Source organism: Lycorma delicatula, chromosome 10 (assembly GCF_047948215.1).
Source record: "Lycorma delicatula isolate Av1 chromosome 10, ASM4794821v1, whole genome shotgun sequence".
NCBI classification, from domain to species: Eukaryota; Metazoa; Arthropoda; class Insecta; order Hemiptera; family Fulgoridae; genus Lycorma; species Lycorma delicatula.
Window position 1 is genome coordinate 27,982,925 of NC_134464.1, and position 14,896 is coordinate 27,997,820.

The 14,896-nt window shown below is 29.3% G+C and overlaps 1 long non-coding RNA gene across 1 annotated transcript in view; it reads right to left on the reverse strand.

Annotated features, from left to right (window-relative positions):
• LOC142331481 (uncharacterized) overlaps positions 1-14,896 on the reverse strand; it is a 215,200-nt gene that overhangs the window by 130,951 nt on the left and 69,353 nt on the right. Inside the window, exon 3 of the long non-coding RNA XR_012758004.1 lies at positions 1,649-1,743. This is a non-coding gene — a long non-coding RNA (uncharacterized LOC142331481). The remainder of the gene's footprint in view (positions 1-1,648; positions 1,744-14,896) is intronic.

Genomic DNA, 14,896 nt, shown 5'->3' on the forward strand with positions numbered 1-14,896 from the left:
AATGTTTTAAATCTGTGTAATATTATTTCAAAATATTTTTTAATGATTGTCAAATTTCAAAAGGATTATGATCCTCTACGACCCTTAATCTTGCATCTACTGAGGTTTTCCTATGAAGCCTTAGAATAATAGTGTTTAATAACAATTCTTACGGTACTGAATAACTGAAGAATACAAAGAAATAAAATTGAAAAAAATACAGAAGCTACATTGTAAAAGGTATCCATTAATATATAAACAATTATTAAATTTTGATCTAAAATAAAAAATTCTGTTTTTACTAAACTGTATTAAAATTCAATTTCTAAAACATGGTTACCGCTGATATATTTAATAAATTATTAAAAGGTGAGAATTCACCTGACCAGCAAATTAAATGTGTTTCTCTAGATCTTTCAGTCCTTAGACCATCGTCAGGAGAATAAAATAAAATCGAAAAGATTAAAATGATTAAGGAGTAACTGATAACTACTAGCAAACAGTCATGACTGGATAATCATTTTAATTTTTTGACTTTACAATATTATATTATTCTCCTGACGATGATCTAAGGACTGAAAGATCTAGAGAGATACATTTCATTTGCTGGCAAGGTGAATTTTCACTTTTTTAATAGTTTTATATAATGTATTACAATTATATATAATTCAAAATTTGTTAAACTAATCTAGTTTGATTTGCCAACTATTACAACAAATAAAAACAATTGTGTAAATTTTAAAAATTGACACCTTATTTTATATAAAAACATTACATAGTTATTTCAATTCCAATGGAATCATATTTAGTAGTATAACATAAAATAATAAAATTTTTAATATTAATAAGCTACCAGTATTTTTTAAATACAGAAAGGCGAACATGTACTTTCTCTGAAGGTTTACATGATACTTTGCGAAGAGTAACAAGTAGATCTTCGCAGAAGCTACATGTTCTATTTTCCGTATTTAAAAAACACTGGTAACTTATTAATGTTAAACGTTTTTATTATTTTATATATGTTAAAGATTATTCCATTGGAATCGAAATATACATAGTGCTTTTATATAAAATAAAATGTCAATTTCGAAAATTTATACAAGTATTTTTATTCATTCAAAATTTATTATATTTTTTAAAATTATTATTTATTGATCTTATTTTTTTTTTGCGCTACGGCTTTTAAAACATAGTATTAGCATTTATATAATTAGAATAGAATTACAGAATATATAAAATTCATCAACTATATTAAAATGAGAAGAAAAGATTAGAAGCTTTTGAAATGTGGTGCTATAGGAGAATGTTAAAAATCAGATGGGTGGATAAAGTGACAAATGAAAAGGTATTGCGGCAAATAGATGAAGAAAGAAGCATTTGGAAAAATATAGTTAAAAGAAGAGACAGACTTATAGGCCACATATTAAGGCATCCTGGAATAGTCGCTTTAATATTGGAAGGACAGGTAGAAGGAAAAAATACTGTAGGCAGGCCACGTTTGGAATATGTAAAACAAATTGTTAGGGATGTAGGATAGGGGTATACCAAAATGAAACGACTAGCACTAGATAGGGAATCTTGGAGAGCTGCATCAAACCAGTCGAATGACTGAAGACAAAAAAAAAAATTAAAATAAGACAAATAAATTTTGACGGATATTCCGGGTTACCAGAGTACTTAGCCCGTTTTTCTTTCATTTAACTAGATCATCAGAAGCAATATACAGTTCCACCAACACCAACACTACAAAGCTGGACCTGCATTCTGAAACAAAAAATATTAATTTCTATTAACAAAATACATTGATAATTTTATGTTATTTGTATTCTAATGCATGAATTCTATCTATATCTACTGTAAAAGGAGGAAAATTACGAAAATTTTTAAATCCATTAGCAAAGTTATTAAGGTTTCCACGGTACATAGAAGAATTATAAGAGATTAAAAAGTCCCATATTTATCTCACTACAAACAGCATTTTTTGTCCTACCCGTGGATGAAGTTTCCGGGCAAACTTTTGGAAAAAACCTTTAGTCCTATTAAACCAAACGAATAAGAATGAAAAACTAAAGATTTTTATTTTAAAAAATTCCGAAGATGATTAAAAATTCAGTGATATTTAGTCAAAACTTATAGAATACCAACAAAAAGAGAAATTAACCAAAGATAGGAGAAAATCCTGTGTAAGGAATAAGAAATTATGTACATTGAATGATATAGTAAAAAGTAAAAGACAAACCCCTCCTTCAACTAATATTCTGCTCATCTATTCTTCTATACCATCGAGAGATCTTTCAGCTAGATTGGTATAGCACATTATTAATCTACACAGATATATGGTACAATAAATCTCTTTTCTAGCAGATAATAAATAGCCATCCGAAAACTAAAGGTTTTATTAAGAAAAATTTCATCTACCTGAAAAATTATGTGAGCATATGTGACCCAACTTTGAAAAAAAAATCAAAAAGTAAAAGAATTTTTCTTTCCATAAAGGAAAGTAAAAAATGTCGTATTATTTTGAAAATTAATTTCTTTACAGGAAAATTTACTTTGAATTTCAACACTTTTGATCTTGAAAAAAATTTTTAATTTTATCAAAATAAAAGGTAATATAAAATATTCTATAACATAGTACATACTACGTATTTTGTAACATAACAAATAAACAAATATATCTTTATCCAGTTGTACCTATATACTCGTACGTTAGGACAATTCTATGTTTCAATTTTATAATGTTTTTAATGTTCTAATTGCAGAAAGGATAAATTTTTAATTTTAGAAGGCTCAAGTTTAAATGTAACATACTTATTTCAGTTAATAACAGTAACCTAAAAAGTTTATTTTATCAAATATATACGATCCTACACTTTACTAGAACAAAAATACAAATTTATTGAAATTTAAATAGATTATCATAAAAAAAAAAAAAAAAAAAAAACACTAAGTAACTAAAGTTGAAAAATGAACGAATGAAGAAAAAGCTTTACATTATCAGTCCCAACACATCCAAAACACCAGAAAAATCAACGATATTTTGTAAACATAGCACTGTTGGTAAATTATAATTTACATGTTATTGAAATCACCTTACCAATCAATTTTCTAAAACGTTTTCAGCTATTCAACCATCTTCAAGAGGATAATTCTTCATATAAATTAATATTAAAATATAAATAAAATTTGTAAGTAAAATCAATCAACAAAAACAAATAACTATATATATATATATATATATTATTTCCGATTATTGCCCTTTAGGAAAGCGCGTGAACTTGATCCAATCATTTCCTTCTTCTCTTTTCTTACCAAAACCTCTTCATCAGTTCACTATGGTTCTTCTTTCCTCCGTCCATCTTCTTCCTGTCGTTTCTCTTTTTTGCTTTTGTTCAATTTTCTTATTTCTAATTTCATCCCTAAATTTCCTTTTGTCCTTGATTTCTTCTTCTGAGATGTTCAGTCGTTCCAGGTTGTCTTGTGAATCTTTCATCCACATTGACTTTAACTTACTTGCCTTGACGATGTTGACAATTTTCTTAGCGAGTCTATCTTTAGCCACCCTGCATAAATGTCCGTAGAAATATAAACGTCTTTTTCTAAACACTTGTAGGTGATGGAGTATGTATTTTCATATAATTTCTTTGTGAGTCGTTTGATCCAGGATCCGTCTCTGAGAACCGTACCGTAAATTTTCCTGAGGATTTTTCGTTCTTGCTTTTCAAATTCTCATAATTCATTAATTTTAATATATATATATACATAAAAACATTAATGTATATGAAGAATTATTATTCACCTGAATATGCCTGAATGGCTGAAAATGTTAGAGGAGATATATTAATTGATAGATAGGGTGATTTTAATATTATATTTAAATCAACAGTACTTCTTTAGTGGCTTTCTTCGAGATAATGATTTTAATATATAGCCAATCCCTATGATGAACAGTGTTACCTGTAGATTTGAAATTCTTTTCATTTCGGGGGCTTGGAGGTATGCCAAACCACCTTATAACTAAACCCCCTCCCCGTTATGACAAACGAAAGGCAGTAAGAAGGCAGTGGTTAAGTGGTTGGGTTTCAATTAACCACACATCTCAGGAATGGTCGAACTGAGAATGTACAAGACTACACTTCATTTACACTCATACATATCATCCTCATTCATCCTCTGAAGAATTATCTAAACGGTAGTTACCGGATGCTAAACAGGAAAAAGAAAGGAAAAGTAAGAAGGCAGCAGAAAACGACTGCACTCCTCACATTTCCTTAATAAGCGTGGCATGACTTGAATTTTGTTTTAAGAGTTTTATATAGTATCAGTAATGACTTACACCTCACCTCAATTAACCGAAATCTTTTAGGTTACAAGAGATAAATACTTAAATTTAAAAAAAAACACGACTCCCAAAAAAATAAAACACTGCTCTTTAATATAGAATAATTAAAGAGCATGAAGGTGACAATTTTTTATATAATTTTTTATAGTTTTTTAAATTTCTTTAAACATATATATATATTTATAAAGCCTACGACACTGCAGGTAACCTAAGGATTCCAACGCAGAATCATACATATAATTCAGTTCAGCCGTTGAGCTGCTACGGTGGAACATACATACATACAAACATACCATACCCAAAATATCTACACCCTAAATACATTACATTCCTTTTTGGGCAGTCGTGTAGTGATACTTTTGAACATATGGCATCTTACTGAACGCGAAAAAATTTAAAGATGTATAAAAAGCTGACCACACAGTTGCAGGACCTTTCCGTAACGCGGCTTCTTTCTGACGCACGGCTTATACATAAAACTTAATTTGAAATGTGTCAGTGCTACACTAGCGCTTCTTGTGGTGACATGGGGTACTATTGATGCAGTATATCCACGTAGCCACTACTTTAGAGCATATTTCTGGGTGAGATGTGATTTTGCAAATTTTTTTATGCAAATATTATTATCTTTAAATATTAACAAATGTACCTAAGAAAAATAAAACCTTAATTAGGCAAAATCTCGAGATACTGAGAGTGAGTGACCTTGCTCTACAGCTTCACCTCGTTGACCTTTTAAGTTGAAAATTTAATGACATCAATGCCTCATATACAGAAGTAATCTGACCAAGTTTGGTCAAAATCGGTCTAGTAGTTCTGGAGATATAAGGCGATTTGGAGTGCAACACCGAATACAGACACAGACACACAGACACACAAAAACACACACACATATATATATATAAACATTAACATTCTGAAAATTTCCATCCGGTTTATTGGGTTCCTTAGGTGTTAAAACGCCAAGATCGGGTGAAGACCTAAATTGGAACGATTACAGTACTTTCCCTTCTACAGCTATAGCTCTGCTGTAGCGCTATCTACAGAAAAGTAAAATAATTATACATGATTAATTAAAAGAAATATTTATTTCCAAGGGATATAAAAATAAAAATTCTAGTTATATATTTACCGTGAAAGACCGAAGTTAGAGATGGTTGATATCCTCCGTTGAATGTCAATACATACCAAATACTTCGGTGAATGAATATTTTCTTACTCGGAACTTTTACTGGTATATGTCGAGAAACATAAGTAAGCTGTGGTGGGGGTCGAAACTATAACTAGAAATTAAAAAAAAATTATCACCCAATACCAATCTGTAAGATAAATTGATTACGAGAAACTCTCGAAAGAAAGGAAGTTTAAATTTAAACCAAACATAACCTACGCTCGCTAACCTCGTCTAATTAACGTAAATATACAAATTTTATGTTATTTTCCAACATTTCACACGATTAACCAAATTGACCGCATCAGTATGCGCTGATAGTAAAAATGAATAAAAATATTTTAATAAAAAAGTTGAACAAAGGACAAACCATCTGACCATTTATTTGTATCATTATAGTTTACCCATGCAGTTAACATATTCTGTATATTCTGATTGTCCCTTTCAATTTAATCGTCTGATTTGATTAATCGCCTTGGAGACGATTAATCAAATCTCCAACACTGTTGTTGGAAAATAACATATATAGTTTCTATATTTAATGTTAACTAGACAAGGATAGCGAGCGTAAGTTATGTTTGGCCTAAATTTAAACTTCCTTTATTACAAGAGTTTCTCTTAGTCTATTTACCTTAGAGATTGTTATTGGGTGATTTTTTGTTTTTAATTTGTAGTTGTCGTTTCGACCACCACCAGAGCTTTTCTGTATTTGTCGATATATACCGGCGAAGGTCCCAATAAGCAAATATTTCGGTCTTTCACCGATGTATTTGGTATGTGTTGACATTCACCGCATAATGTCGACATTTTCCAGGTAACGGTTTTTCACGGTAACATATACATCAGACTATTTAATTTTTCACCCATTTTCTATGTTTATTACGAATATTTTAAATATACTAATTTTTTAATCCAATAATTTATCTACTTTTCATCATCTATATATATAAAAATGAATGTTTGTCTGTCTGTATGTCTCTTATGCCTTCCTAAACCGTTCATCCGATTGCGATGAAACGCGATGAAACTTGCGTTGAGTTGTTATGCGTACGCTCGCGAAGGTTTCTGAATTAGTTTGGACTCGCTAGATAGCGCTGGGATCGAGATATTTTGAAAAATTGTATTTATTGTCCGATGTGGCTCATATTCAGAACATATATTAGTTACGTGAAAGAAATATTTTGGCGAAAAATGGACCCGCCAGGTAGCGTTGGGGTTCAGATATTTTTCCCGTTTTTTTTTACCTCCGGGACCACCGTTTGGTATTGCTTCAGAAGATGAGATGAACGGTAATTTGTATCACGGGGTTGAGGTATTTAGAAAAAATTAATCGCATAATAAATGTCTACGAAAGTCGATATTGACAATGACAATCGATATAGACGATATCTCTCGATATATACAACTACATTAAATTTAGTAAAAGACGTTTTAGGTTGTTTATTTATACGATTTTTTTATGATTTTAATTTTTATGAGTTATAGTTTTTTTATGTTTTTTTTTTTTTATGAGTACAGAGGGGCATGGTGCAAAGCTCCCTGGTTAGACGGGAAGGGCAAGTGAAGTAAGCCTCCGTGGCGGGAGTAGTAGCGTCTCGGTCTTTCATCCGGGGGTCCCGGGTTCGAATCCCGTCAGGCATGGCATTTTCACACTGAACAAAAATTGTTATTCCTCTCATCCTCTGAAGTAATACTTAACGATGGTCCTGGAGGTAAAAAAAAAAGTGAAGCGAGCCTTGACTAGCTAAACATTCCTGATCACGACGGGAAACGCAAGTAACCATATAGAGCGGGCGAAGACGCGACGGGTCTACTAGTTACATATAAAATTGTACTTACAAGATTTATAAATACCTGGAAATTGAGTTTTATCAATTATTATTTAAATATTTTGTGAGATAGACTGTCTTTATATGGATGAAAATATTTAAATAATTAATAATAACGAATTAAAAGAAAAATATTTCGTTTTTAAAGAAAATAATCGTTTTTAATAATAACGAATTATATTAGAATTATTTTTTTAAGTATACGTTGAAAACAGCTTTATAAAAATGTAAATATGTATGTAGACTCTGTTGAATTTTCGAATGATGAAATATTTTATTTCATACATACTGAAAAGGGACTGTTCTTGAAATATGTAGCCTAAACTAGAAATATGGGTCAACAGATAGAGAAGTAATGAAATAAAGAGTTTAATAACTGTGCATAATAATAATAATGATAATTATAATAAATAAGAATTAGCAACAATTTTATATATATATATATATATATATATATATATATATATATATATATGAAATTGTTACTAACTACGTAAGTAAATTTCCCCGTCCAGAAATAAATTAATGATACTAAGTAAGATCTCATATAAATGAAAGAATAATTGCAATAACATTTATTACGCAAATTGTGTGGCACCTTTTGTTCTCATTGAATAAATGTTGGGAGTAATACTCGTACGCAAACATAAGAGGACTATTTACTTTAACCCATCAGATTTGGTGGGAACATAACTGTATGGGGTATCCCATTAATTTTTGTTACGTAATTAACAAAAAAATATGTACTAAAAAATATTTTTTAATTTTAATTGGTATTATTATTATTATCATAATAATAATAATTATTATTAATACTAAAATTTGTGAATAATAATTGGATTATTCTACATAAAAACATCAAGAGTATAATAGGAAAAAAAAGTAAGAAACTAAAAGAAATTTATCTATTATATCAATTATTATCATAATTTGTTATTAAATAATTTGTTCTTGTTTCCGATTTTGGCCCTTCAAATACCACGTTCCAATCTTCACCTTCATTACACATTTCTCTTTGCCCAATATTTTCTAATTCTTTGAACTTGCTGTTCTCTTCTTTCTTTCGACCATTCTTAGGTACCGTTATCCTATCTTTTTCTTGAAACCCCTGTATTGATTCAATTTTTTCTTTTAAAACCTTTCTATATGATATTTCAATTTCTGAAAAAATTTGGGTTTTTAGATTGATTTTTAACCTCTTTCATCCAATTAATTGCAGTTTATTTTTATAAAAATAATTAAATATTTGTTTTTATGATGTTGTTATAATAATTATTACTATTTATTAATAATATATTAAACTATTAATATATAAAAAGAAAATACTTTTAATAATAAATTTATATAATTATTATTTATTAATAACTTTAATTACTTTTTATTTTCTTGTACGAAGTAAAGTAAGTATTCTAATTTCAAAAAAATTTCGGATTTCAGATTCCAATGGAAAAATTCATTTTTACCATCCCTGAATCCATTTTGACTAGTTTCAGCGAGACGTCTGTACGTATGTACGTGTGTACGTATGTATCTTGAATAACTCAAAAACTATCAGCCGAAGGGTGTTGAAATTTTGAATTAGGGATTTTTGTAATACCTAGCTGTGCACCTCCCCTTTTGATTGCAATCGAGTGTACCAAAAGTCCACACATCGGTTCGAATCAGACTTCATCTCCTTTATTTTAACTTTTTTTAATTTAAATATTTTGATTTATTAATAATAATTAACCTCTGATTGTATAAGAAATTTTACAATAAATAATAATTCAATAATAACAATAAAAAGAAAAGTATTAGTGAAATAAAATTTTATGTACTTTTAAAAATGTGTATATGTAATTTAATAGGCGTATAAGGAAATCATGTAGTGTCCACATAAGATTTTTTATTTTAGCTGCTATTGGAGTAGAGCGGACCACGTGGTGCGCCGAGCAGCTGCATCTTTTGTAGATTTTCCAGACTGAAAGCCGTACTGATTTTTATGTATAACATTTTTTTATCAAGAAAATTTATTATTCAGTTTTTAATATTTTTTTCAATTATGGAAAAGTTACTTAGACTTATCGGTCTGTAATTTGCCGAGTTTTTATCCCCCGATTTATGTATTGCGATTATTTTGGCTATTTCAAGTTTAGTGGGGAAATATCTTTTAACAAAACATCTGTTTATTACGTGTTCAAGTGGTTTTACTATGTACGAGTAGTCAGTCATTTCTCTTTAAGCAAGAAGCATTAAAGCTATCGATTGCAGTTATTTTTTAAATTTTTTATTACAATATTTCAGTAGTATTTGTCTGGTTAAGAAACAGGTTATTAAAAGAGGATGGGGTTAACGAAAGACGCAAATTAATAGGTTATTTCTATGTTTTAGTAACGCATTTGCAACATTTTTTTAATATTTATTTAACTTATTAGGTTTAATTTTCAGTTGTGTAATTTTTTTTCATATCTAATATTTCATTAATACATTTCTGTTTTCTTAATATTGTTTTTATTTAGTTGGAACTTATTATTCAAATAAAAATGGAAGAAAAGTAAATCAGATTCAGTGAAATTAGTTTTAGAAATTTTTCCGCCTTTCAAAGATTTATATTTTTCTACAAAACAGATGAATAATTAATTAATCATCTCAAAATGTTGACTACATTTTACAAATTTGAATGAAAAAAAATAAGTAATTAAAGTTTTATTAAAAATCTATTTGTCTGTTAAAGTGTTTTAATTACAATAATTTAATTTTAATCTTTTTAATGACAAACTAAACCAAATTTTTGTGAACATTTAAAAATATTTTCCTTTTTTAAATATCTTGGTTTTTAAACGTAAATCGACTAAATTATAAATTACTTACTAAAAAAATGTAGAACAAAATTTAATCATTGTATTAAAAAGTAAAATATGTTCAATAACAGTTCAAATAAACGGCTCAATTTCATTAATTATTATTTTCTTTAAAAAATATTTAAGATCCTGAATTTTTGGCATGGGGGTCCTCCACCCCATGTCGCTTAATCCCACTCCTCCGCTATCGTTATGGTTCTACCACTTATGTTTCACTTTTCTTTTACTTATATTATGTTTCTTCGTTCTCTTTGCATAAATTCCTTTTGGTTTTTTAAATAATTATTATTATTTTATTTTATATAATTTTAATTTATTTACTTGTAAATACGTTTTTTTGTTTCTGCTGATTTTAAAACTTCGGTTTGAACGATTAAAAAGTGTTTTCATTTTCTTAAATGTTGATATTCCAGTTATGAGTATTTCCTCAAATTCATCAACAGTTTTGAGACAAACAAACATGATGATATCGAGCAACTTTTTGAACATTTTCGTTTGTTCTGGACGTTGAGGAGCGACCCGAACGGGGTTTACCTTCAAGTTACATTTGCCCACTTCTGAACCGGGCAATCCACTCGTAAATTCTTGCTTGGCTTGGACCTTCCTTCCCATAAGTTTTTCTAAGCATTTAAACTGTTTCTGCCGTTTTCTTTAACAGGAAACAGAATTTGATTTAGGCGTGTTGTTTCTTAAAGTTTGCCAACGCAAAATCGCCGAGAGCGTTGGGAGGGGCTTACAAAAACAATCATTCGGTCCGCTGCGATGGTTTTTCATGAACGCAACATGGCTAAGTGAGCAAGAAGAGTGTCTAGTAAACAAACCTTGCAGGAAGGACAGCTCTGTCAACTCACTTACCTACAGAAAAAAATTATCTTTTTTCCGTATATATTTATCCATATACATGTAGAGTTCCAAAAACAATAAAATGTTTAAAATTATAATATAGTATTTTTCTGCCACGTTTTAGTCTGTTTTGTTTTTAATAAAAGTTAAATTTTTGAAACTCTTAATGTTCATTTGATGTTACTTATACAGGTTTTCTCGTAGATTTTTCATAATTAAATTCTCTACAAGTTCACTGGAAATTTTATAACGTTACTGTATGTTAACCCTAAAAAATTTTCTTTTTTGTGTTTAACAATCATTTTCTAAGTAGATAATAGATATAATTCTAGGAGCAATTTTATTAAATTTATCAAGTCCAAAAACATATGAAACCCTTAATTTAAGTTCTAAAGGTTTCAGTACGGCCTCATTTTAGCCTTGGAGTAGAAATCAGAGTGAAATATTTCTCAAGGTATAATGGAAATCAAAGTGTTCCCGGACCTATATTTATACGTAAAATTTTTCTTTGTTTTTACTTTAAATATGTTCTACAATGTTTTCTTAACGAAATGTTCTGTATATAACCGAATGTCTTGATATCAGATACAAGATTTACGAAGATATGAATTAAACGAGAAAAAATCAAGTAAATTTGATCTTCTATTAATTAGTTTAAATCTTGTTCACCCGGATAAAGAAATTAAGAAACTCATCTGAAACTTAAAACTAATTCAGTTTAGTATTAATTTACTAACTATTATACCGTAACTAAACAATAAACTCATAAATACATTTTAATTACAGGGAACAATATTAAATCATAAAATACAGTTATTTCTTTCTATGCTTTGGCCTATATTTTTTTCATATTTTACATTAAGTAGTTGTTATCACCTTAGTAAAGATTGTTTAAGAAAACAAAACAATAGCTTCATTTACTTTCAATATTATTTTTATTTATTATAATGCCGCACGTACAATAATAAATTAAATATACCAGTATTTGACGCGTAATTTTATAATCAATTATTTATTAAAAAAAAATTAGAAAAACGATATATATATATAGTACTATTTAGGTTAGACCTTCAACAGCTACATTAGTTAGTAAATTTCTTTAATATAACATAAGAAACAAGTATTGTATTTTATGGTACCCTCTCCATCTCTATTTTTTTACAAAAAAAAAAACAAAGGGAGTAAAGATACATTAAACCAAGGATAGAATGGTTATAAATAAACGCAAGTAATTTATTAATAACAGAATCACAGAAAATGAAATAGATTAACCTGTTCTTAATTAACTCATACAATGAAGTAAACGCAAAACAATTAATAATAATTAGAAACAAAATAATTTAATAGCTATCAAAATGATCGAATATATCATTAATTTGCCTATTACAGTCGCTTTATTTCATAATAGAAGATTTAAATAATTCGTTTCATAATAATTATCGATCTCCGTAGCAGAGAGTAGTAGCGTATAGGCCTTTAAATCAGAGGTCCCAGGTTTGAATCCCGGTCAAGCATGGAATTTACGCTACAAAATTCCATTTTCATACCTGAGACACAAGCTTCATTCAAGCTTAATTGGTGATAACAACAAAAAATAATACTAATAAGTATTATTTTATTTCAAATTAGGTTTTTCTATTAATCCGTACAATTTCGTTACAAAAATCTTTTTCTATAAAAGGATCCACTAGTTCATCATAATTTAGAAGATTATTTATTTCCGATTGTTTGTTTTTTAACGAATAAATAAATCGAAGTAAATTTATTTTTACTTGAAGGAATTTTTTAATTAATTCATGATAAATAATATCCTGGGATTTAAAATAAAAAAAATCAACCATAATGTTTCTTTAATTTTTGTATAAAAGAAATTTCTCTATCTACAAAGTTGATAGCGGTTTCCATTCTGATGATTGAAGTTTTGTATACTGATCTCATCACACATCCTTTAAAAAATCTTATCTTGATTTACAAAAATCTTGTCAATAAGTCCAAGTTTCATTTAATGCATCAAACATGATGCATTTTCATATAATTTTGAAGATATGATTGCAAATTTCCATTTATTTATATTTCCTGATGGAATTTCTTCCACAAATTTTCTTTTTATCATATCTAAAACGTTTAATATTTTTATGATTTTTGGTATGCACGACACCTTCAATGAGTATCATCATTACTGAAAAAACCTTAATGAAAATGTGTGTGTCGTTCAACGATAAAGAGATACAATTTACTTTCCTGGTATCATAGCTCTAAAATGATGCTGCAAGAAGGAAAGTATGGTAATGAAAAAGTGGGGATGGATCTTTTGCATTTATTGATGTTTCATGACCCTGGGATCACAAAAAAACAAAAACAAGGGGAGTAATGTCAATACGTACGTGTGTTGGCGTGTTTTAAGCTTAATTACGTTTGACTGAATAAACCGATTTTTATGAAATTTTGCACAGACTAGTGTATATGAGGCAATTTGTTGGTAAAAATTTTGGGTCAATTTCTCATAATTTTGCGATCGTAACGCTTTATATTAAACTCAGTACAAGCAAACATGTTTATCACTTTTTAAAAGATTTTGCACCAAAATTCCCTCTTCCCCAAAAATCGAAAAAGTTATCTTTCATTTATTGCATATTATTTCTGTCTGAAATATTTATTAAATAAGTTTTTTCGTCTTCCTAGGAATAATAGTAGTCCAAGCGACCCAAAAAAAAATATGTTGGGAGTTGGAGAGCCGATCAAAGTTTAAAAATTTAGTCTCCAAAAAAAATCTTAGGTAGCTTTTTACAGGTTATCATTATTTTTCCACTATGTAAGAATAAATAATCAGGGAATAAATAAAAATGTCAGGGAAGTATTACAAATTTGTTGTCAGCGTTTTTTAAATGTAATATTATAAAAATTTGATGCAATCGCTCCATATGTACTCATATACAACTTGTGTGTCGGTGTGTTTGAAGTTTAATTATTTTTCATTTGATAAACCGAATTTGATAAAATTTGGCACAGAACTCGTGTATATGTTGGTAACGTGACGCAATATCTTTCTGAGCATGCCGCTTTCCGGGACAGGCTACAGAGGTACGGCCTAGTGACTCAGGAACGTGTCCTCAATGCGGACAATTGGACGATGTACATCATGTTCTGTAGGTTTGCTTAAAGTATGAGTTTATAAGCACGGAAACTATCTCTCGGCTCGATATAATCGGGTCGGCGCTGGATCTCCATGTCAATTGGCGAAACCAGGCCGAATGGATAATAGTTGAGAATCTCATACCCTATTTGGGAAAAGAAAGGATTACCAAGGGAATTTAGGGTGCCGTCTGGGATTTCTCACATTCTTCGTTATTTGTTTAGTAGTTGGTTTATTTTATTGTTATTACGTGTTGAACTCACTTCTTTTACCTTCGGGTTGGGAGTTGATTTTAGTTCCTTTCCTTATTTTGTTTACTCAGTCTTGTGTAAGACTTTTTGTTTTTAATTTTGTTGTTTTTTTAGAGGTAGTAGTACACCAATGGGAATATCACAAGTGTATTTATTTTGTTTACTCAGTCTTGTGTAAGACTTTTTGTTTTTAATTTTGTTGTTTTTTTAGAGGTAGTAGTACACCAATGGGAATATCACAAGTGGCATTCGCATCGGTGGCATCCAACAGCCAAGAAAAAGACTGAGAGATGCCTTTTCCGAGGTTTTGAAGACGACCTCCGGTAAAGCCCATAAGGGCAAGGTATGGAGGGGTGGCGTGGCGACCCCAACTGTCATATGGTGGGTGTCTTCCCCTACGTGGTCAGGATGATAAAACTTTAGGATCAATATCTCCAGGAGGTGGGGGTAGATACTTTCTTTGGCGTCTATTTTCTCAAAATTTTTCAAACATAACTCCACTTTATGT